Source organism: Apodemus sylvaticus, chromosome 20 (genome assembly GCF_947179515.1).
Source record: "Apodemus sylvaticus chromosome 20, mApoSyl1.1, whole genome shotgun sequence".
Taxonomy (NCBI): Eukaryota; Metazoa; Chordata; class Mammalia; order Rodentia; family Muridae; genus Apodemus; species Apodemus sylvaticus.
The window spans coordinates 60,892,440-60,917,239 of NC_067491.1; the positions used below are offsets into that span (position 1 = coordinate 60,892,440).

The 24,800-nt window shown below is 43.3% G+C and overlaps 2 pseudogenes; one reads left to right on the forward strand and one right to left on the reverse strand.

Annotated features, from left to right (window-relative positions):
• Nucleotides 1-9,500: 9,500 nt before the first annotated feature.
• LOC127670649 (sperm motility kinase X-like) lies at nt 9,501-10,309 on the reverse strand (annotated as a pseudogene).
• A 3,210-nt stretch (nt 10,310-13,519) lies between these two features.
• Nucleotides 13,520-14,185, forward strand: LOC127671252 (peptidyl-prolyl cis-trans isomerase FKBP3-like; annotated as a pseudogene).
• The last annotated feature ends 10,615 nt before the right edge of the window (nt 14,186-24,800 follow it).

Sequence of the window (24,800 nt, forward strand, 5' to 3'; positions counted from 1 at the left end):
CGTGTAGGCAGTCTATGTAAAGCTAAAGATAACATGTGGAAAAGGCCGGAGTACACAAAAATGCATTCATAATCTTTGGTTGGTAGCAGAAAGATAGAAAGAGGAAGAGAAGGAAAAAGAGGATGAGGACAAAGATGAGGAAGAAGACAAAAATTACTTTTCTAAAATAGGATTGTGGTGATTTGAATGAAAACGCCCCCCATACACTCACAGAGATTGACACGATTAACTGGTGTGACATGTTGGAGGATGTATGTGACTGAGGGTGGGCCTCGAGGTTTCAAATGCTCAACCCAGGCTCAGGGTCCTTCTCTCTTCCTTCTCCCTTCCAATCCAGATGTAGATTTCTCAGTTAACTCTGCAGTACCATGTCTGCCTGTATGCCACCATGTCTCCTGTCATAATAATAATGGTTGTATTTCACCTCTGAAATACAACCCAGCCCCAATTCAGTATTCTCCACTTTAAGAGTTGCAATGGTTATGGTTCCTCTTCACAGCAATCAAACACTAAGATGGAAACTGGTGCCATGGCCTGTGGTGTTACCAAGATCGGACGGACCATGCTTTCATCTGGAGGAATACAGAAGACTTTCAGACTTCGAACTTAAGTGAAGATGGACAATTCAAACAGGGTTTATTGGGTTATACTAGGAGGATCATGGAAGACAGTGATTCTCGGGGTTATTTAAACTGTGAGGGCTCAGCTAGAGAAGATTCAGGGGAGAATATTATTAGTATGGTGCCTGGAAAAATATTCTTGTGATATTTTGGCTAAGAGCATTGCTGCTTTCTACAATTATGTTAAGATCAATCTGAGGCTAGATTGAATATAATATGCATTAAAAGTTTTGACAGTGGACACTTAAAGCAGCCTAGCATTGACTGTGTCATGTGGGTCTTTTTGATTTGACTTATGCAGTTTTATAATGAAAAGGAACAATCTGAACTAGGAAAAATACAAAATGTACAGTCTGAAAAAGAGAGCACCAGGACATTTAAGGCAATTAAGTCCTGTACTCAAGGACATTTAAAAAATGTAAAGAAGTGTCTGATGCTAGATGAAATACAAGGAATGGTTGACATCAAGGTAAGACAAGACCCAGCCAAGTTTCCAACTCATGAAAAGGCCTGATTCATACCTTAATACTAGCACTAGGGAGGCAGAGACAAGTAGACTTCAGAGTTCAAGGCCACCATGTTTTTTCAGAGCAATTTCTAAGCCGTTCAACCTTAGGCACTGAAGAAAACCATTGAAAACAGAAAGCTGGTGAAAAATGTATTTGAAAAATAAGAATGTTTAAATAAGGGTGTTATTTTCCAGCACAACAAGTAACAAAACTTGGCAGCCTTGGCCTTGTGGTCATGTCAGAGTCAAGGTTACAAGAAAGAGGTTGTGAAATCTCCCTCCATGTTGAAGAGAATTCTCAGAGGTCAGCCATGTTAGGGGTGTCCCTGCATAGAGATCAAGAGAGGCCATTGCATGAATCTGTGAAGGTGAAGCCAGGATTGCCTTGGAGACCCCAAGATGTTAGAGATGCCAGAGCCCTGGGATATCTGATGAGGAAAGCTGCTAACACAGGGCCGAATCACCCCATGAAAAATAGTGTGTTGCACTCAACAAGTATGAAAGGAGTTGGAGATCTGAAGAGTGTTTTGACATCATACATGAAGATGCAGAGTTTGGAGTCTGTTCAGCTGGCTTTTAGTCTCCCTTGGCCCAGTATTTCCTCATTACATCCTCTTTATACCCTTTGGGAATGGTAATGTATATATCCCCTGCCATTATTTTTTGAAAGTATGTGACTTGCTTCTTCATTGTGATTTTACAGGGGATTACAGTGAGATTGCATGAGACTCAGACAAGACTTTGCTTTCAAACGAAGCTGTTCCTGTGATAGACAATGGGGACATTCTAAGTAAGACTAAATGATTTTTTCTTGATGATGATGGATTATTGATGCAATGGAGTAGAATGTAGTAGTTTGAGTGAAAATAGCCCTAAAGTGGCACAGGGAGTGACACTTTTAGGAGGTGTGGCCTTGTTGGAGTAAGTGTGGCCCTGTTGGAGGAATTGTGTCACTGGGAATGGGCCTTGAATTTCCAAATGCTCAAGCCAGGTCCAATGTCTCTTTCTCAGGAGCTTGCCAACTCAGTTGTAGAACGCTTAGCTATCTCTTCAACATTATGTCTACCTGTATTCCACCATGCTTCCAAATATGATGATAATAGACTATAACACTGAACTATAAGCAAGCCCCAATTAAATGTTTTTCTTCAGAAGACTTGTTGAGTTCTGGTTGCCTTCCCAGAGGACATTTAAGTGCCAGGGACCATATGTAAGACCACACCTAATGCCCACAATTTCCCTTTAAAGTAGGCCTAACATCACCAAAAGGCACCCAATGCTCTGGGTTTTATATTCTGGTCCATGACTCTGGAAGCTTTCCCAGAGGCCATGTGGGCACTTGGGACCCAAGGTAAGACATGGTCCCCTGCATACTAGCTCCCCTTAAAGTGTACCAAAAGCCATAGACTACACCCCATCTTCTGGGCAACCATATTAGACACTACAATGTTGCTAGAAGATCTTTACATTCCCAGAAGTCATGCCAGTTCTAGGGATCAAGAGGTTATGGTGGTTCCCCAAATCCAATTCCAAGAGGTTGTCCAGGCCAAAAAGTCTTAGAAAAGAGACCACACTGGACCTGAAGTCTGACTGATCACCAGAACTACAGGCAACCCAGGACAGAATATCAGAACAGCAACAAAATTCAAGGAAAACAATACTCCTGTGGTTGAATTAGGGCTGAGGAGGAGGGCAACTCTGTAGGAGGATCAGCAGTCTCAATTAACTTGGACCCCTGCACTCTCGCAAACACTGGACCACCAAACAGGCAGCATACATCAGTTGATATGAAGCTCCCAACAAATGTACAGCAGAGGACTGCTGGATCTCTGTTCAATCAGAGATGATGCACTTAACCCTCAAGGGACTGGAGGCCCAAGGAATTTTAGAGGTCAGGTGGGGTGGGGTGGGAGTTTGGAAAATCCTGTGGAGAGAGGGGGTAGGGAGGAGGTGGGATGTGGAATAGTCGGGAGGGTGGATGGGGGGGAGAAATAAAATATGGAATGTAAAATTTTATTAAAAAAATTAAAAAGAATGAAAAGACCAAACCTCAGAATAATAGCAATAGAAAAAATATTCCCAGGTCAAAGGATCAGGAAATAACTTCAGTAAAATTATAGAGGAAAATTTCCCTAAACTAAACAGATATCTATAAATGTACATGTAGCTTACGAAATATCACATAGATTGAGCCAGAAAAGATCTTCCACTAAAAGATAATCAAATATATATGTATAGGTATTTATGTATATATTATATATGTATATATTATTAAAAAACTATTCATAGGAAAAAATATTTAAAGCAGAAAGGGAAAGAGGGAAAGTAACATATGAAGGCAAATGTGTTTAAATTTCACCAGAATTCTCAACAGATACCTAAAACCCAGAAAGACCTAGAAAGCTGACTTACAGACTTTAAGACACCAGATATGTCATTCCAGACTATGATATCCAGCAAACCTCTCAATCAACAGAGATGGAGAAAATAAGATATTCTGTGGGAAAAGACACTAAATAACATCTACAAATCCAGCCCAGAAAGATACTAGAAGGAAAAATCCATTCTGAGCAGGTTAACAACACCGAAGAAAACACAGCAAATAAAAAGTTGCACAGGAGAAAAACCAAAGGAAGGTACACACACACACACACACACACACACACACACACACACCAGGTCTCCAGTACCTAAGAGGACATCTTGCATACAGCTCCACAAGTTAGTCCAGTTCTCTGCTAAGTGGAAGCAAGGCCCAGATCTGAGTGCCCCATCATGATGCTGGTGTTGAGACTGTCTCAAGACCCAGATTTACTGTATGCTTGTACTAGGGCAAACCTAGTATTTAGGCCACGAAAGGCCACTCTAGGACAGACCCAAAACCTAGGATACAAGTTAATGCTACACACACTCAGATGCTTGGTATCTTAAACACTGAATGCGTACTGGACCTAAGGGCAACTCAAGTTCCTTTGGTCAGCCAAAACTCATGGGGTAGAGGCCATATATTTATTGCACAAAGACTGGTCAAGTAGCCTCTAGAATCAAAAAGTGACTGCTTTGTAATATTAGTAACCAGGAGGACACGCAATGACCTCTTAAGTGTCCAGTGTTGAGAGGACCCAGCCCATTTTTATTACAAGGCAGGGCTAGTGCGCAAGCAGCCACATACTGTTCCTCAAGGCAAAAGCAGTGACCAGGGATGGGACTGCAGAGTGACACCGTAACAGGACAGCACCTAGGGGAGGCAAAGAAAGGGCATGTTCCAGGAGGGAGCAATAGCCAGGGACCACCATATTGTACTTCCATGTCGGATAAAATATCCACAGCCTATCCCCTAAGTGACCTCATAGAAGACACAATTCCATGGAGCTGGGTCTTAGGCTGTGTACAAAGCAGATCAGTATCTATGGGGCACTATCATACTTTTTACTATTTTAAGCATTTGTACCTAGCAGATGCACACACTGATCCACCCCAAGACGGGTCTAGTATCCTAGGTGCCAAGTATATAATGAACAGGTGTCAGGCTTCTATCAAGATTGTCACCAATGAATCAATGATATCACATGACATTAGTAGTATTCCGGGAGCTCAACTTCTTCCCTTTAGGGAAGGTTCAATACCACTGGGCCATTGTCATGTGTAGCAGAAACAGAGGTTCTCTAGAGCTTATTTTGGGAACAGGACACCCACTTCTATCAGCAGCCCCTCCCATGACCCTATTGGGGACTCTTTGTTCAAATAAAGTTTCAGCTTATTGTTGTACCACATATTCCCCTACGACAGCAGCCCAAAATCCTCTGCCAGCAGCTTTTGAATTTTCTGCCTAGACCTATGGCTAGGACATACAATTACTTGTCCATCCCATGGACATACTCCCTAGATGAACATCCTATATCCACTGAAGAACCTTTTAACAGTCGTGTCATGAATGAACTTTGCATCCTACCACGCCCAGGTTGCACACCCTTAACTGAAGTATATAGAGGGGCCTCTGAATAAAAGTGCCTTGCTTGTTGAGATCACTCTGGAGGATGTGCTTGACAGGGCCCCCGCCTATTGTTCCAGAGGAAGAAACATATACTGGCTGTGCGACAGACACTGCCAGAAAGTTCCTCCACATCAACGATGGCTTCTGAGAACATCTTCAAGCCATCAACTCTTTAAGGGACTGAAGTCAACAGGCAATGTAAAAACAAGTACAGAAAAATTCTAGTCACAGTAAATGTTTGTGAAGGTCTCAATACCTGGGGTTATGATAAGGGCTTGAACCCATGAAATGCTTGCTCAAGACACAAGTCAAGGAAGAAGAATGCCTAAAAATGCAAGAGATACAAACCTGTCACCACAACACAAAGGACCTAGAAAAAAAATGTGAGTTGATTAGCCTGCGCTTCACATTAGCAACCTGCATCAGAGAAAGAAAGGGCCAAGAAATCCTGACATTTATATCAAGATAGGTAAAATGAGAGTGTAATATTCTGAGAAAAGGAAGCTGCAAAAGGAGGAAAATATTGGATAGAGGGACAAAACACCTGATGCTAAAATGATGTTGGCCTAATAATGAGAATGAGCCAATGTGTAGCAGGAAGAATTCAGAGATGTACTTCAAGCCACGAATGTGGTAGATTATCATCAATTACCCAGGTTCTGTTCACCAAGCCCAGTAGAATGGTGACTGGTGGCATTGGGCAGCTGAACTTTCTTTTGAAAAGAAAATAATCATCCTTCTTTTGCAGATACAGAGGTTTATTCAAGGTTGCCATGTGTGTGTGGGGGGCGGGGCGGCTCTTCTTGGTAACACTTCTGTTGCTGGCACAACGTGGTACCAAGCTCTCTGTCCACATCCTGGGTCTTCACCCAGACACAATACCTAAAATCAACAACCATACAGATTCCACACTCTGGGTCCTTTGAAAATTGATCAGTTCTGCACACATGTGTTGATGTCACTGCTGTGGGTAGTGCCAACCCAAAGAGCACCCAGTTATCTCTCTTTGGCCCCATGCACACAAGAATGGAGGTGATGGAAGGACGGAACTTGAGAAGTGCCTTGCCCTGGTCACTTGGCTCTTGCCAGAACAGAAAGGAGCTGTTCCCAGTGAGGAAATTCCTCAAGATGTCTCAGATAGTGTTCCCTTACAACCGTGGTAAGGCTAAGGTGCCAGATGTTCCTGGAATCAGAACACATCTTTCTTTTCTTGTTCTTAGCCCACCCACTTGTGGGACTGGCTTTGCCCTACCTCTGTATCAATGAACAGGTGCCTCTTCTATCAAGAAGACCTGAATAAAAAAGGATTTCCTAAGAACTGCGAAAAGTCCAATTGTGCATCCCTTGTAAATAACTACCCACTCCCAATGGCCTGAGCCAGGAAGATGCCATGTGCCCCTCTTCCACCCGGGTTGTCTGTGATGAAAAAGGCGTCAATTCCCAGGTCCCTGGAGGTGAGGCTGGCTGCAAACCTTGTTCTGTGTTGAGTGATGTCACTGGTGTTTTCTGCAGTTTCCAGAGCATCAGGCTTTGGAATGCTCACTGATTGGCTCCAGAAGCCTCTGGCCTTTCCCTGCCTGCAATGGACATGAGAATGAAGCAGCAGCACACACAGCAGAAGCAGGAGCAGCAGGAGCAGCAGGAGCAGCAGGAGCAGGAGCAGCAGCAGTAGCAGTAGCAGTAGCAGCAGCAGTATGGCAGAAGTAGCAAGGACATGATCATGCCTGGAGACAGCTCTAAGGGAAACTGATCAATATACACCAAATAGTTTGTAATACAGAGTGGTGTCAGGGGACAGAGGGGTTGAGTTCCTCTTTAACACATTTGAAGTTCTCTTTGTCTTTATACTTGGTGGGAATGGGGCAAGTCACCATGGGCCACCCAAAGGAAAACTTACAACGTCCTGTCAGGGGGACTCATCTGTTTTACCATCAACATTGCCCCCCCACCCCCACCCCCACCCCACTGCAATGCTTTTTACCAGCAACTTCTCTGGAGTCAAATGTCAAGCACTTCAGATCTCACCTTGGATCTCCTCAAAAGATGGTGCATATGTAAGCCTCACCTTGCACATGGCTGTGTACCCTGGGCCAAAGTGGGGAACAATGCCCATGCTCACTTCCCATGACTCCCAGAAAGGATGAGAATAGGGAGTTACTTTGTCAGAAGGGAGTGGAGACAAGAGAAAATTGATTTGGGGAAAGGTTACAGAAGGCAGAGTCACTCAAACTATGAAATTACCTTGTTTGTAACGTGGGCTCTCTCCACTTCAAGGAAACAGCATTAGTACTGACTTTGCCTCTTTGTGTTTCTCTGTGTGTGTGTGTTGTGTGGGTGTGTTGTGTTTCCAACCAGATGTAAAGAATATTCATCAAATGGCTCAAATTTGAGTGCAACATACACAATCAGAGACTAGAGCTGGTGGTTTTGTGAGGGCTTCAGGATCTCTCTGTGTGACTATGCAGTAATCAGGATGCTCTGCTCTGCTTCAGAGCTGTGGGTCTGAACCATCTCCGCTCACTCTGTATTCACTTCTGGACTCCAATGGATACTCATGGCTTCGCAGTTCTGTTACCACATCTTATAATATCAGACATATCTGTTGGATACATGCAACAGGTCAGGTCTTCTGGGTTCCTTCCTCTGCCTCCAGGACCACTCTCTCCTCAGCTCACAAGTACACCTGGAGACAGGCTGCTGAGCTGACATTCTCACTGTGCATGAAGGTTCTCTGAAGTCTGGTGTTTCTTCTCAGTATCCTTGGTAACCACTAGCACTCCATGGATGTTTCTTCCAGGGGCTTCTGAGTGCTGTGAAGATTAACTCACTGGGCCACAGCTATCCTGGGACTGCGGCCCAGTGTGGAAATCCCTACAGAGGACGGGAGGAAAATCATTCAGAACTTCTCAGAATCTTCCTTCAGACTTCAGGGGAAAATAACATTTTGCCTCTAATTTAAGCCTGCACTATACACAGATATTCTCTCTGCCATACAGCCACCTGAAATTCCTGTCAGGCTCTGTCCTCCCTGCTCCTATCTGCATCCTCAGCAGACTCCTCTCCACTCTCTGGTATCATCCTCCAGGGACCACAGGGCCTCTGATAGCCCTTGAAACAGACAGACGAAATCTTAGAAATCTGCAGGACTTATGCTTAGCTGTGCTGGCGCTGTGATGGCATGGGACCTCAGGCTGATTCCGCACAAGTGCTCCATTGATCCCTTCACACATTTCCAGCATCCTTGCCTAGCATTAGGCCACTATCCTTTGCTATCTACATGTTGCTCAAGTTTTGAGGAAAGGTGTAGTCTTAGGAGGAGGAAGAACAGGATGGGACTTTTCTCTCTGGCATGATAGACCCAATGTCACCAACACCCTTAGTGAGCATGCTGGAATATGTTAAGGGAAGGAGAAACTAGAGAGTGCATCCTTTCCAATCATACCCCACCTACTTGTTTCAGCCTGTGTCTCTGAAGCACTCTTCATTGGCTGCCCTGACCTTGTTATTTTTCACTGGGAGGCAGCAACACAAGTTCCTTAAGGCTTTGGAAATCCTCTTCTTCAGGCTCCTCCAGGGCCGATTTCTCAGTGGGACTCTGGGCATACCCTGGGACCTCCTTCGGAGCTGCTCCTGATGGACTGTTTCCCTTGAGGATGAGCTAGTGTCTTGTAAGGATTCGATGCCTATATTCTCTTCCTGGTTCTCCTCACTGGGGGAAGGGCTGCTGGTTCTGGACTCCCAGGAGGACATGCTGCTACTTGTGTCTGTAGCACTAGAGCTCTCTTGGGCCATATCTTGCGTGTTTTCAAAGGTTGAGGATTGTGTGGATATGAAAAGTGACCATGGGGCTCCTGATGATGAGGTTAGCGTTGTTGTTGTTGCCTTTCTTTTTCTTGATGATGATTTTGTGGAATTGATGCTTCTCTCCTTCTCTCTGCATGTACTCTTTCCAACATGAGGCATAAGCCCCTGGAGTGGGGAGGTGTTCTCCAGAAAGCTACTCTCAAGGGAAGAAAGGCTGGGAGGTACACTATGCCTCCTCCTACAGCCTTTCCTTCCACATCCGGGAAGCTCAGAGAGAGTGGGCAAAGTGAAGGTGGAAAGAGTACGGACACTGGTTCCCTTCCTTACAGGCCAGGGAGGGTTGGGGGCTTTTGTAGGTTCCAGAGTACTGCCCTGCCCTCCATCGTGATAAAATTGGGGCTGCCTGGTATACTTCTTTTTTATAATCAAATAAGTCGCCATATCATGATTGTACTTCCGTTCCCTCAAAGCCTCCCTGAGCTCTTTAATGTTGTACCCCATAAGAAACATGTCAAAAGCGAGGTTGGATTCTGGTTCTCTAGGGATTTCCTCTGAAGATCTCAATGGGTCTTGATCATGGCACAGCCACGGGTGTACCAATATTTCTTTAATGGATGGCCTCATTATGGGGTCTATAGTCATTAATCTCTTTAATAGGTCTCGAAGCTCTGGAGACAGGTGATACGGGATCCAACAGCTCCGGGTTAGGATCAGATGCTTTATCTTGGAGTGCACTGTCTCTCGGAAGGGAAGGTGGCCAATAACTAAATAGTATAATACTACACCGAGACTCCAGATGTCAGTTGGGAGGCCATCATATTGTTTGTGATCAAACACTTCAGGAGCACAATATTGTGGTGTGCCACAAAATCCTTTGAACTTTTCCCCAGAGGCCAGTCTTTTGCCTAAGCCAAAGTCAGTCAGTTTCACATGCCCCTCCCAATCCAATAGGATGTTCTCGGCCTTGATGTCTCGGTGGACAATATTCTGACTGTGGATATAGTTGACGGCCAAAGAGAGTTTTGTAAATATCCTACGTGCCTCTTCCTCATCCAGATGCCCACACTTGTTGATGTGTTTCAGCAGGGATCCCCGGGCTGCATATTCCATCACCAGGTACGTTTTGTGCCTTGTCTCGAATATCTGGAACAACTGTATTATGTGACTATGGTTCAGGGATTTCACAAGATCTATCTCAGAGATGACCAGGAAGTCTATATTTGTACCCCTTTTCAATATCTTGATGGCTACCATGGTCTGGGTCATAAGGTGGAGAGCCACTTTGATTTCTGCAAAAGACCCTTCATCTAGGGTGCCCAGTACATAGTAATGCTGTGCCAGGGGGTTTCCTTCATGACAACTGGCCTCGAGGTCCCCCGACATCGCACTTCCATTCTCTTGGTCACCAGGAGCTACAGCAAGCAAAGATGGCAGGGAAAACAGATCAGAATTCCTTCTAAGATAGGTTACTACTAGAGATTCTGAGATTAAGAGACACAGACACTTCCATAGACAAGTCTGGCTCTGCCTAAGGACAAAGGGAAACCAGAACAAAGCAAAGACAAACACAGTGGATGGAAAGAAGGAAGAAGGCTCAGAGGAGAAAGAGAGCAAGGGTGACGGAAGACAACATTTTAGCCAGAAGAACAAGGATCCCCATTTCAAAGGAGCAGAACACTGACAAGCTTACCCAAGACATCCAACATGAAGGACTGAGCTAAAGGCCACACTCGAACATCAAGATAGCTTTACCCAGAAATGCGTGGGATGCACCTTGCCCCAGTAGATACAGTATCTACACGGGATGGGGGCAAAAGTCACACAGCACCTATGAATAAGAATGAAAATTTGTCAGTATTTTTCTGGAATGGATGTTGAGGTCACTCTGTTATACAGAACATCTTAGTCCAACAGAGATATATACCACAATTTTTTCCTTATATGCAGGATACTGGTGGTTTGAAGTTGAATTAAAGGAAAGGGGAACTCTGAGGGGACTGGAGGATAAGAGGCAGGATGAGCTAGAGAGTAACAGACAGTGACAAAGTCAAAAGAGAAGTTAGGAAAACAAATATGGATGTTGGCCAGGGAGGGACGCTATTCAGGTTTCTTCCCACATTTCATCCCAGCACTCCGGAGGCAGGCAAATCTTTGAGTTTGAGGCTACCCTGGTCTACACAGAAAGTTACAGGTTGGCCAAGGCCATACAAAGAAACCCAGTCTCCCAGGAACAATAAAACAAACTGAAGAAGGAAAGAGAAAGGAAGAAAGGAAGGAGAAAGGAGGGGGAAGGAAGGAAAACACATGGATGTTAATCCAGAAAGCAAAATGAAAATAATTAAACAAACAAGCAAACAACAGGAAGGCAAAGCTGTAAACAAAGCTCCCAAATAAACCAAGTCACATAAACTGAAACCCAAACCTCTGAGTTCACAGAAACAGCAGGAAAGTACACAGTCTGTGGACATGTAGCTGATGTTCAATGTCAAAATCCAAACAATCACCGATGTCCAAATCTGATCCAACCACCGAGTCCTGCAGTTTACCACCAAACAGCTCTCTGCACAGAAGGACACTAAACAGCCCAGACAGTGCACTATATGATCAGCTCTTGGTCATTCCTCACAATGGCTCTCTGTGACATCAGAGCATTAGTGACCAATCAGAGCTGGCACAACCCACAGTGATTTTTCTCACTCCTTACAAGGTGCTCTGTCTGTTACTGTTCATTTCACTGAGAGCAAGCACTGGACAAGAGACACCTTAAGGGAGGGAGAGCTTTATTTAGATTCATGGCATGAGGGGTTTGGAGGGAATGTTGGGGTTCCCCCACTAGGGTTTTAGTCTCATGTCAAAAGGAATGTTTTAGATGGGGTGGGGACAAGAGAATCTCTCTCTCTCTCTCTCTCTCTCTCTCTCTCTCTCTCTCTCTCTCTCTCTCTCTCGTGTGTGTGTGTGTGTGTGTGTGTGTGTGTATGTGCACACATTTGAGTGTGTGTTTCCAACCAGATGTATAAAAGTACAACAAACTTCACTTCGGAGATTTGGGGGTGAGGAAGCATCCAGGAGAGGGGCTCTCTGCTCCAAGACCAAGCAATCAAAGCTTGTCCTGGATTCTTAGCGGGCACAGATTTCTAAGGGTAGATATTTCCCTTAGAAATAGGTAAAGATTGCTGGAATGTCATGTCCTGATCTCCTGGAGCTCAGAGTTTGGTGGTTTTTTTTTTTTTCCCTCAGGAACTAGTGGGTTTTTTGCTTAGTGATTACTCAGTTTTGGTTTTTGATGTTTGTATTTATTTGTTTCACCCTGTTTCTTCCACATATGCTCCATTGGCCAGGCTGGGAAGTCCTTTCAGGTCACAGGTTGCTTTGGCTTAGGTTCTAGGGCTCAGTCATGGAGCTCTTCAGGACGTGTGGAAAGGACACTGCCCCATGGCAGCCCCTGTGGTGGCACCTCATGTTGATGGCAGGAAGAGGGTGGAGAATAAGCTCACCGCAGTGGTGGCTCCTGCTGATGCACCTCGCAGTGGTCACAGGCTGAGGCAGAAAAGGACATGCAGTGGCCTTGGCAGCTTCTCAGCTGTAACCTCACGGAATGGGGACAGGGAACGATAACAACTCAGGCACTATAATCTGAGCAGAATGTAATAAAGCTTACAACTAACAACAAATAAATCCCTAAGAAATGTACAAACTCCTGGAAATAAAAAAAAAGCATTACTGAATAATTATGTTAATGAAGAAAAAGATTTTCAAAATGTGAAAGAGTAAAATTCCAACATTACATAATCAGTGTCACATACTTACAAGGAGTCCTTACAAGTAGTCCTATGAGGTAAATATATACCTATAAGTGCTAACATTAATAAAAGAAATCAGTAAAACAAATATTTTAATTTAATGAAACCTGAAAATTTGAGGAAAAAAAAATCAAACTTAGTTGTTCTGTAAGTCTCTGGTGAGCCTTAGCTTACCAGGATCTCCTGAATGAGCAACTCAGAGTCAGGAATCGATGTAAAAAAACAAGAGGAATTTGTCATTCTAACATGATGGGTCACCCTGCACATGGAGAGAGAAAGACCAAGTGCAACCCACCCAGGAGGCCTTTATACAGTCCTCAGGGCAGCCACCATTAGGCACAATGTGATTGGAGGAGGGGGGAAGAGGAGGAAGAGGAGGAGGAAGAGGAGGAGGAGGAAGGGGAGGAGGAGGAAGGGGAGGAGGAAGGGAAGGAGGAAAGGGAGGAGGAAGGGGAGGAGGAAAGGGAGGAGGAAGGGGAGGAGGAAGAGGAGGAGGAAGAGGAGGTGGAGGAAGAGGAGGAGGAGGAAGGGGAAGAGGAAGGGAAGGAGGAAAGGGAGGAGGAAGGGGAGGAGGAAGGGGAGGAGGAAGGGAAGGAGGAAAGGGAGGAGGAAGGGGAGGAGGAAGGGAAGGAGGAAGGGGAGGAGGAGGAGGAAGAGGAGGAGGAAGAGGAAGGGGGAGGAGGAGGAGGAGGAAAGAAAAAAATGAAAAGGAGGAAATTAAGAAAGAAGATAAAATACTAAAAAATATTCCACAACACACTTGCAAACAGTGCAGCAGCAGCAGCGGGGGAAGATGGCTGAGGCTGTTCCGCAGAGTGCATGGACCGTGGAGCAGGGAGCAGCTGCCCAAGAAGGAAGGACATCATCAAGTTTCTGCAGGATCCCGGTTCAGATTCGTTTCTCACAGAGCATAAATTACTCGGAAACATAAAAAAATGTAACTAAGACTGCTAATGAGGACCATTTGGTTAGTGCTATAATCATCTTTTTGAAAGTGTCTCAAGATTCCTGAAACCGGAAGTAAAGCGTCTGAACAGGTGAGAAAAGTGAAGCTTGGTGACGATAAACCCAAAGAATCCAAGTCTGAGGAGACTCTCGAGGGTCCATCAAAATATACAAAATCTTTTCTAAAATAAAAAAGGAGATAAAAACCAACATTCCTAAAAAGCAAGATGTTGTTCACTTCTGGTAAATGGGGACACTCCCAGATGGAACTGTTTTTGATCCTAATATTCAAACAAGGTCAAAGAAGAAAAAATCCAAGCTTTTAAGTTTTAAGGTTGGAGTAGGCAAGGTTAACAGATGATGGGATGGAGCACTCTTGACTATGAATAAAGAAGAAAAGGCTCGACTGGAGATTGAACCAGAATGGGCCTACAGAAAGAAAGAACAGCCCGATGCCAGAGTTCCACCAAACTCCAAGCTCACTTTTGAAGTGGAACTAGTAGATATTGACTGAACCGGTACTTCAGATCGGATGTCAGCAAGGATAAAAACCTAATGTGGCCAATTGGAGCTTGTTACTATCATGAGGGAAGAGTCAACAGGAAAATTTAAAGAGTTAAAGTTTGTTTACTTGATCTCAACTTTTGAGAAATTTAATTCCTATAACTCCCCTTAAGTCTCAGACATATTCCTACAGTCATGTAAAGTATTCAAGAGAGCTAGATGCAGAAAATTTATTTGATAAATACGTTATGCCCTCATGATAAAAGTCTTAGGAGAATGTAGAACCACAGGGACAATACTTCAGCCTAGTGAAGATATATGTGAGTAACCCTCAGCTAACATGATCTGATATGGATTAAAGAATAAATCAATCAACCCCTCTGAATTCAGTAATGGGACAGCGACATCTTGGGCTCCCAAACATTGTCAATAGCACTTGCTATCTTCACTGTTCTCAAAGTGCAGCTGAGGTAATAAGGAAGGGAAGGAAATTAGAGGCACACAATCAGGAAGGAAGATATGCAGCTATCCCAGTGTACACTGGACAAGATGCTAGATATTAGAGATCCCAGGTATCTGTACAAAAACCTTCTAGAAATGACAAATTCTGCAATGTGGCAGCATAGAGATTCAATATGCATAAATCAATAGCTTTTCTATACATCAAACATTAAAAAATGAGAAAGATCATGAGCATACTCCACTCCACCAGACTCAAAAAAAAATAAAGTGCCTGGAAATGAACGACGAAGAGGTGATGGGAATCTACAATGGAAGTTTTCAACCTCTGAAGAAAGACATAAAGACAATGCATTATTCCTGGATTGGTAAAGTGAATATTACATCAAATGAATGAGTATTATACCAAAACTTTTTTTCCTTTTTTTTAATCCGATATATGTTTTATTTACATTTCAAAGATTTCCCCTTTTCTAGCCCCCCACTCCCCAAAAGTCCTGTAAGCCCCCGTCTCTCCCCCTGTCCTCCCACCCAACCCTTCCCACTTCCCCGTTCTGGTTTTGCCGAATACTGCTTCACTGAGTCTTTCCAGAACAAGGGGTATTCCAGTTTTCTAGGTTAATATCCATTTATTAGTGAGTGCATACCATGATTCACCTTTTGAGTCTGGGTTACCACACTTAGTATGATGTTCTCAAGCTCCATCCATTTGCCTAAGAATTTCATGAATTCATTGTTTCTAATGGCTGAATAGTACTCCATTGTGTAGATATACCACATTTTTTGCATCCACTCTTCTGTTGAGGGATACCTGGGTTCTTTCCAGCATCTGGCAATTATAAATAGGGCTGCTATGAACATAGTAGAGCATGTATCCTTATTACATGGTGGGGAATCCTCTGGGTATATGCCCAGGAATGGTATAGCAGGATCTTCTGGAAGTGAGGTGCCCAGTTTTCTGAGGAACCACCAGACTGATTTCCAGAGTGGTTGTACCAATTTGCAACCCCACCAGCAGTGGAGGAGTGTTCCTCTTTTTCCACACCCTCTCCAACACCTGCTGTCTGAACAGAACACCAATAGCGTATGCTCTAAGATCAAGAATTGACAAATTGGATCTCATATAATTACAAATTTTCTGTAAGGCAAAGGACACCATCAAGAGGACAAATCAGCAACCAACCAATTTGGAAAATATCTTCACCAATCCTACATCAGATATAGGGCTAATATCCAATATATATAAAGAACTCAAGAAGTTAGACTCCAGAAAACCAAATAACCCTATTAAAAATGGGGTACAGAGTTAAACAAAGAATTCTCACCTGAAGAACTTCGGATGGCGGAGAAGCATCTTAAAAAATGTTCAACTTCATTAGTCATTAGGGAAATGCAAATCAAAACAACCCTGAGATTTCACCTTACACCAGTCAGAATGGCTAAGATACCAAAACTTTTTATATGTTTGATTCAACTCCCCTGAAAATCCTCATCTCGTCCTTCGTTTCAATAGAAAAAAGTGAACCTTACCTTCATATGGAACCACAAAAGTCCCCGGGGTGCCAATAGCATCAGAAGCAAAGAGGAAAATATTGTGGGGAATACCATTCCACATCTTAAGATGTATTACAGAGCCATAATAATAGGGTCAATTTGGTCCTGACCCATAAAAGATCAAATAAACAAAATCAAGGATGCACACGACTTCATGTTGTGAGGTAATTGCACCAGCAAACAAAAATGTTTTTTAATATTTTTTATTTAATATTTCTTTTTACTTATTCACTTTACATACCATTTACTGCTCTTTTCCTGGCCACTCCCTCATATCACCCAACCCTCTTTCCTTTCTGTGCCAGTGGGTGCCACCTCTGGTTACACATCCACCCTGGCACATCAAGTCTTTGTTATGCTCAGTGCATCCTCTACTACTGAGGCCAGAAAAGGCAGCCCAGAGAGAACATATCCCATATCTAGGCAACAGCTCTTAGGATAGATAGTTCCTGCTCTAGTTGTTTGAGACCTGCATGAAGAGCAAGCTGCATACTTGTTATATATGTATGGGGAGCGCTAGGTCTACCCCTGTGTGTTCTTTAGTTGGTGGTTCAGTCCCTGAGAATCCCAAGGATACAGGTTAGTAGATTCTGTCTGTCTTCCTGTGGAATTCCCATTCCCTTAGGGCCCACAATCCTTCCTATTCTTCCACAAGAGTCCCCAAGCTCCATCCAGTTTGGCTGTGGCTGTCTGGATCTGTCTGAGTCATCTACTGGGTGGCACCTCTTAGAAGACAGAAGACAGTCATGCTAGACTCCCTTCTGCAAGCATAACAGAGTATAGTGTCAGGGATTGTTGCTTGCCCCTGGGATGAGTTTCAAGTTGGGCCAGGTATTAGTTGGCTGTTCCCTCAGTCTCTGCTCCATTCCTCATGGCTGCATTTTTTTGTAGACAGGATAAATTTTTGGTTGGAATTTTTAAGGTGGTTTGGTGTACTGGCTGGTTTTGAGTGTCAACTTGACACAGGTTGGAGTTATCACAGAGAAAGGAGCTTCAGTTGGGGAAGTGCCTCCATGAGATCCAACTGTGAGGCATTTTCTCAATTAGTGATCATGGAGGGAGGGCCCCTTGTGGGTGGTACCATCTCTGGGCTGTATTCTTGGGTTCTATAAGAGAGCAGGCTGAGCAAGCCAGGGGAAGCAAGCCAATAAGAAACATTCCTCCATGGCCTCTGCATCAGTTCCAGTCCTGACTCTTTTAGTGATGAACTGCAACGTGGAAGTGTAAGCTCAATAAACCCTTTCCTCCCCAACTTGCTTCTTGGTCATGAAGTTTGTGCAGGAATAGAAACCCTGACTAAGACAGTTGGTGTCCCTATGATTCCCCTGGTCTTCCTGCTTCCTTGTTTCAGGAGGTGGCCTCTTCAGTTTCTGTATCCCCAATCCTTGGAGTCACAGCTAAAGACATCTCCATTGATTCTTGAGGGTCTTCCTTATCCCAGGTCTCTGGCTTCTCTTGAAGATGTCACCTACACACCCTCCTATGAGAAGCAGAATTCCATTTATTCTAATGGCCATCTAGACATCCCTTCTGTCCCTCCCCACACCTGATCCTTCCCCATTCCCCTTTCTATCTCCTCTCCCACCCAGTTCCCAGTTTCCTCCCTCTGTCTGCCTCTTATCACTATTTTATTCCTCCGTCTACATGATGTTCAAGCATCATTGCTTGTACCATCCTTCATGTGTAGCTTCTTTAGGTTTGTGGAATGTAACAGGAGTATCCTATTGCTTATGTCTAATCTCCACATACAAGTGAGTACATACCATGCAAACATGTAAAACATTTTCTTTATCCATTCTTTATTGGACAGACATCTAGGTCGTTTCCAATTTCTGGCTCCTAGATGTACAACTGCTATGAAGAGGATTATCAAGTGTCTCGTGGGATGGCGAGCATCTCTTGTGTATATGCCCAGGAGTGGCATAGCTGGGTCTTGAGGTAGGACTATTCTCAGTTTTCAGAAAAACTGCCAATTTGATTTCCACAGTGCTTGTACAAATCTGCAATCCTAGCAGTAATGGAGAATTCCCCTTGCTCCACATCCTCACCAGCATGTGCTGCCACTTGAGTTTTTTTTATCTTAGCCATCCTTACCTATGTAATGTGGAATCTCAGTTATGCTGAGATTTCCCTGGTGAGTAAGGACTTTGAACACTTCCTTATGAGCTGCTCAGCCATTTGAGATTACTATGTTGAGAAATCTCTGTTTAGCTTTGTGGCACATTTATTAACTGGGTTAATATGGGTTGTTGCTACTTAACTTCTTGAGCACGACATCTCTGTCAGATACAAGGTTGGTGAAGGTCCTTTCCCAATCTGTAGGCTACTGTTTTGTCTTGCTGACAGTGTCCTTTGCCTTACAAAAGGTTTGCAGTTTCATGAAGTTCCCTTAATCAATCATTGATCTCAGAACCTGAGACATTGGTGTTCTGCTTAGGAAGTTTTCTTCTGTCAGAATGACTCTGTAGCTGTTTTCCAGCCTTTTACTCTGAGGTAGTGTTTGTCTTTGACACTGAGTCTGTTAGGCTATGTCTTTTTTCTTGGGGAATTGAGTCCATTGATGTTAAGAGATATTAAGGAATAGTGAATGTTGCTTCCGGCTATTTTTGATGTAATTTTTATATTTGTATGATTATGTTCTTTTGGGTTTGTTGAAGGAAGAATAATTTCTTGCTTTTTCTAGTGTGTATTTTCCCTCATTTTGTTGGTGTTTTCCATTCATTATCCTTTGAAAGGCTGGATTTGTGGAAAGATATTGTGTAATTTTTTTTTTGTCATGAAATACCTTGGTTTCTAACTCTATGGTAATTGAGATATTTGCTGTATATAGCAGTCTGGGTTGGCATTTGTGTTCCCTGGGAGTCTCTATGACACCTGCCAGGCTCTTCTGACTTTCATAGTCTCTGGTGAGAAATTCAGTGTAATTCTGATAGGGCAACCTTTATATGTTACTTGACCTTTTTCCCTTACTGCTTTCAATATTCTTTCTTTGTTTAGTACATTTGGTATTTTAATTATTATGTGAGGGGAGGAATCTCTTTTCTGGTAAAAATCTATTTAGAGTTCTGTAGGCTTCTTGTATGTTCATGGGCATCTCTTTCCTTATGTTAGGGACATTTTCTTCTATAATTTTATTGAAGACATTTACTGGCCCTTTAAGTTGGAAATCTTCACTCTTTTCTATACCTATAATCCTTAGGTTTGGTCTTGTCATTTTGTCCTGGATTTCCTGGATGTTTTGGGTCAGGAGCTTTTTGCATTTTGCATTTTCATTGACTGTTGTGTCAATGCTTTCTATGGTATCTTCTGCATCTGAGATTCTCTCTTCTCTCTCTTGTATTCTGTTGTTGATGCTTGGATCCGTGACTCCTGACTTCTTTCCTAGGTGTTCTATGTTCTGAGTTGTTTTCCTTTGTGATTTCTTTATTGTTTCTACCTTCATTTTTAGATCCTGTATGGCTTTGTTCAATTCCTTCACCTGTTTTGTTGTGTTTTCCCTTAGTTCTTCAAGGGTTTCTCCCGGTTTACTTGTGTTCTCCTGTGTTTCTTTTAGGGAGTTATTTATGTCCTTCTTGAAGGCCTCCATATTGCCTTGATTTCTGTTAGTAACATTCTTTCGTTTGCCTTTTGTCATCTGGTTATCTCTGGTGTTAGTTGGTCCTGCTGTCACTGGCTGGTGCTTGTACCTCCTGTGTGCCTGCAAGCCTATCTCAGCACCCCTGGGTGACCGGCTTTCCCCTGGCACAGATTGCTATGGGGCTTCCCAGCTCCTGGGTGCAAGTTGGGTCCTGGTAGACCAAGTCCCAAGTGATCTTACACTGGGGTGTTCTCTGTGTTCCTGGCTGCAACAGCCTGCTCAGTCACAGGAGAGAAGATGTTGGCCTTACCTTTAATTTCGGGACTCAATGCAGAGCAGATATCCCCTAGCAGATTAGGTACACAGATGGCTGTGGTGGCGCTGCCCAGCTCCTGGGTGCATGTAGGACCCTGGGTGGGGTGTGTCCCAAGTCCTCTTCTACTCAGTTGATCTCTATGTACTTGTCTGCACCTCCACAGAGTCACAGGAGCAAAAATAGTGGCGCCTCATCTATAATGGCGGGACTCCCTCTAACTGCCTCCCTGAAGGGTAGATGACCCCTGGCAAGGTAGGTGCCCAGTTGTCTGTGGTGCTGCCAAGCTCCTGTGTGTAGGTGGAGCCCTGGTGGGGTGTGTCCCAAGCACTCTTCTACTCGGGTGATCCCCGTGTACCTGTCTACACCTCTACACAGTCACAGAAGCAAAGATATAAAAACAGTTCTTAACAATAACAGAATGGCTGGGAAATCACCATCCCTGACTTCAAGCTCTACTACAGAGCAATAGTGACAAAAGCTGCATGGTGTTGGTACAGAGACAGACATGCTGATCAGTGGAATAGAATTGAAGACCCAGAAATAAAACCACACACTTATGGACACTTGATCTTTGACAAAGAAGCTGAAAATATACAATGGAAAAAAGAAAGCATCTTCAATAAACAGTGCTGGTCTAATTGGCTGTCTGTATGTAGAAAAATGATAATATATCCATATTTGTTACATTGTGCAAAGCTCAAGTCCAAGTGCATCAAAGACCTCAACATAAAACCAGATACACTAAATATAATAGACAAGAAAGTGGGAAAGAGCCTTGAACCCACTGACATGGGGAAAACTTCCTTAACAGAAGTTCAAAGGCTCATTCTCTACCATCAAGAATTGATAAATGGTATCTCGTGAAACTGGAAAGCTTCTGTAAGGCAAAGGACATAATCAATATGACAAATTGGCAACCTACAGAATGGGAAAAAATCCTCACTAACACTACATCCAATAGAGGGCTAATATCCAAATTTATTAAGAACTCAATAAAATAACACACACACACACACACAAACACAAACCAAAAATGTATAGAACTAAACCAAGATTTCACAACTGAGGAATCAAATGGCTGTGAAGCACATAAAAAATGTTCAAAGTCCTTCCTGATCAGGGAAATGCAAATCAAAATGACACTGAGATTCCACCTTATACCAACCAGAATGGCTAAGATCAAAACCTCAGGTGAAAACACTTGTTGGAGGGGATGTGGAAAAAGAAGAATACTCCTCCATTGTTGGGGGAATTGCAAATTGGTACAACCACTCTGGAAATCAATTTGGAGTTTCTTCAGAAAATTGGAAATAGATATTTCTGAAGACCCAGTTATACCACACTTGGAAATATACTCAAAAGATGACCTACCATGCCACAGGGGTACATGTTCCACTGTGTTCATAGCAGCCTTATTTGTGATATCCAGAAGCTGGAAACAACCTAGATATCCCACAACAGAAGAATGGATTCAGGAAATGTGGTTCACTTACACAATGGAATACTACTCAGCTGTTAATAACAAGGACATCCTGAGCTTTGCAGGCAAATGGATAGATTTAGAAAATATCATCCTGAGTGAAGTAGCTCAGACAAGACCCCAAAGGAAATGTATGGTATATACTCAGTAATAAGTAGATATTAGCAAAAAAAAAAAAAAAACCAACCAAACAAACAAAAGACAGAATACCTGAGATACAGTCCCTAGAACTCAAAAAGGTCAACAAGCTGAAGTGCCAAGTGAGGACGCCCCAGTTTCACTTGCAAGAGAGAAGACAGCAATCACAAGTGAGGAGGGAGGGAGGGACCTGGGAAGGAAAGTAGACATGGCAGGGAAGAAGAGGGAGAGGGGAGAGAGGGGAACCTGATCTGACATTTGTGGAGGGAAAAGGATTGAAGCCCTGAGAGCCAGCAAAAAGAATGGGAATAGGCAACCTTAGAAGATAGGTTGGGGGGGACCCTCCAGAATGCACCAGAGACCTGGGAGTTGAGATACTCACAGGACTAAAAGGAAGGGACCCTAGACAAAATGCCTGACAGTAGAGAGAGGGAACTTATAGAGCCTACCTCCAGCAGGAAGACAGGACTTCCAATGAGTGAGAGGGGACCCATCCAGCAGTCATAACTCTGACCCATAATTGTTCCTGTCTGAAAGAATATGGGAATGGAAATTGAGAGGAGCTTGAGGAAAAGAAGGCCCAGCGACAGATTCAAAGTGGGATCCAGTGCAAGGGAAGGTCCCAAGGCCTGGCACTATTACTGATGCTATAGAGCGCTCACAAAAAGGGACCTAGCATGAGAACACTCCGGGAGACCCAACAAGCATCTGAAAGACTTAGATGCAGATAATTGCACCCAACCAATGAACAGAAACAGCTGACCCCTGCTGTTGAATTAGGGAAGGCTGAATGAAGCTGAGGGCAACCTTGTAGGAGGTCCAGCAGTCTCAATTAATCTGGACCCCCGGAATGTCTCAAACACTGGACCACCAAACAGACAGCATATGCCAGCTGATATGAGGCCCCTAGTACACATACAATAAAGGACTGTCAGGTCTGTGTTCAGACAGAGGTGATACACCTAACTCTCAAGAGACTGCAGGCCCCAGGAAGTTTAGAGGTCAGGTGGGGTGGGGTTTAGCGATATCCATGTGGAGATAGGAGAGGGGAAGTGGTATGGCATGTGGAACAGTTGGAGGGTAGACAGGAGTTGGCAGGGTAGAGAATAAAATATGGAGTGTATAACAATAATTACTTTTAAAAATTATATGAAAAAAGAATAATAGGAAAAGAAGAGAGTGAAGATTCCCAACTCCAAGGTCCAGAAAAATGTCTTAAGCAAAATCATAGAAGAAAATTTCACCAACCTAAAGAGAGAGATGGCCATAAATGTACAAAAAGCCAAATAGATTGGACCAGAAAAAAATCCTCTGATAACATAATAATCAACATACTAAATATATACAACAAAGAAAATATTAAAAGTTTTAAGAGAAAAAGGCCAAGTAACATAAAATTGTAGACCTATTAGAATTACACCAGGCTTCTCAAAAGTCTATGAAAGCCAAAAGAGCCTGGATAGAGATCATGCAGACCTTAAGCGAACAAAAAACGTCAACTCAAGATTCAGTAGTCTTCAAAACTCTCAATCATCATAGATGAAGAAACCAAAACATTCCATGACAAAAGCAAATTTAAGCAATATCTACCTACCAATCATCCATGATCAAAGCAATCATCCATCATGATCAAGTAGGCTTCATCACAGGGATGCAGGGATGGTTCAATATACAGAAATCTATCAATGTAATCCACTATATGAAGGAACTCAAACGAAAAAAAAATCACATTATCACTTCATTAGATGCTGAGAAAGTATTTGACAAAATCCATCACCCCTTCATGACACACATAATCCACTATATAAAAAAATTCAAAGAAAAAAATCAAATGATCATTTCATTAGATGCAGAGAAAGTATTTGACAAAATCCAATACCGTTTATGATAAAAGTCTTGGAAAGATCAGAAATTCAAGGACCATACCTGATAATATAAAAGCAATACACAGCAAAGCAGTAGCCAACATCAAACTAAATGGAGAGAAACTTGAAGCAATCCCTCTAAAATCAAGAGTTAGACAAGGCTGTCCATTCTCTCCCTACCTGTTCAATATAGTACTCAAAGACCTAGCAAAGGCAATTAGACAACAAAAGAAGGTAAAATGCAAACAAATTGGAATGGAAGAAATCAAAATATCACTATTTGTAGATGATATTTCCCTATGGGAGTATACTCAGTTATTAAAAACAACAAATTCATGGAATTCGTAGGCAAATGGGTGGAACTAGAAAATATCATCCTGAGTGAGGTAACCCAGTCACAAAAGAACACACAAGGCATGCACTCACTAAAAAGTGGATATTAGCCCAGAAGCTTGGAACACCCAAGATAGAATTCATAGAGCAAATGAAGCTCAAGAAGAAGGAAGACTTCAGTACTTCTTAGATGGGGGAACTAAATACCCACAGGAGGAGATACAGAGTCAAAATGTGGAGCAGAGTCTGAAGGGAAAGCCATCCAGATACTGCCCCACTTGGGGATCCATCCCTCATACAGTCACCAAACCCAGACACTATTGTGGATGTCAGCAAGTGCTTCCTGAAAGGAAGATGATATGGCTGTCTCCTGAGAGGCTCTGTCTGTGCCTGACAAATACAGAAGTAGATACTCACAGCCAACTAATGAAATAATTACAGGGTCCCCTATGGAGGAGTTAGAGAAAGGACCCAGCTAGCTGAAGGATCTTGCAGCCTTGTAGGAGGAACAAAAATATGAACCAACCAGCACCCCCAGAACTCCCAGGGACTAAACTACCAACCAAAGAGTACACATGGAGGAACCCATGGCTCCAGCCACATATGTTGAAGGGGATGGCCCTGTCAGACCTCAATGAGAGGAGAGGCCCTGGGTCCTGTGAAGGCACCACACCCCAGTGTAGGGGAACACCAGGATAGGGAAGCGGGTGTGGGTGGGGTAGTAAGCAGGTGGAGGAGGGATGGGATAGGGGTTTTTGGAGTGGAAATGAGGAGAGGGGATAACATTTGAAATGTTAATAAAGAAAATATCTAATAAAAAAGTGAGTGAAATAAAAAGTAACAAACACATTGAAAGTAAGAGCATTGTTATATCAGAGCAGGAGGAGGGAGCAAGATTAGAAG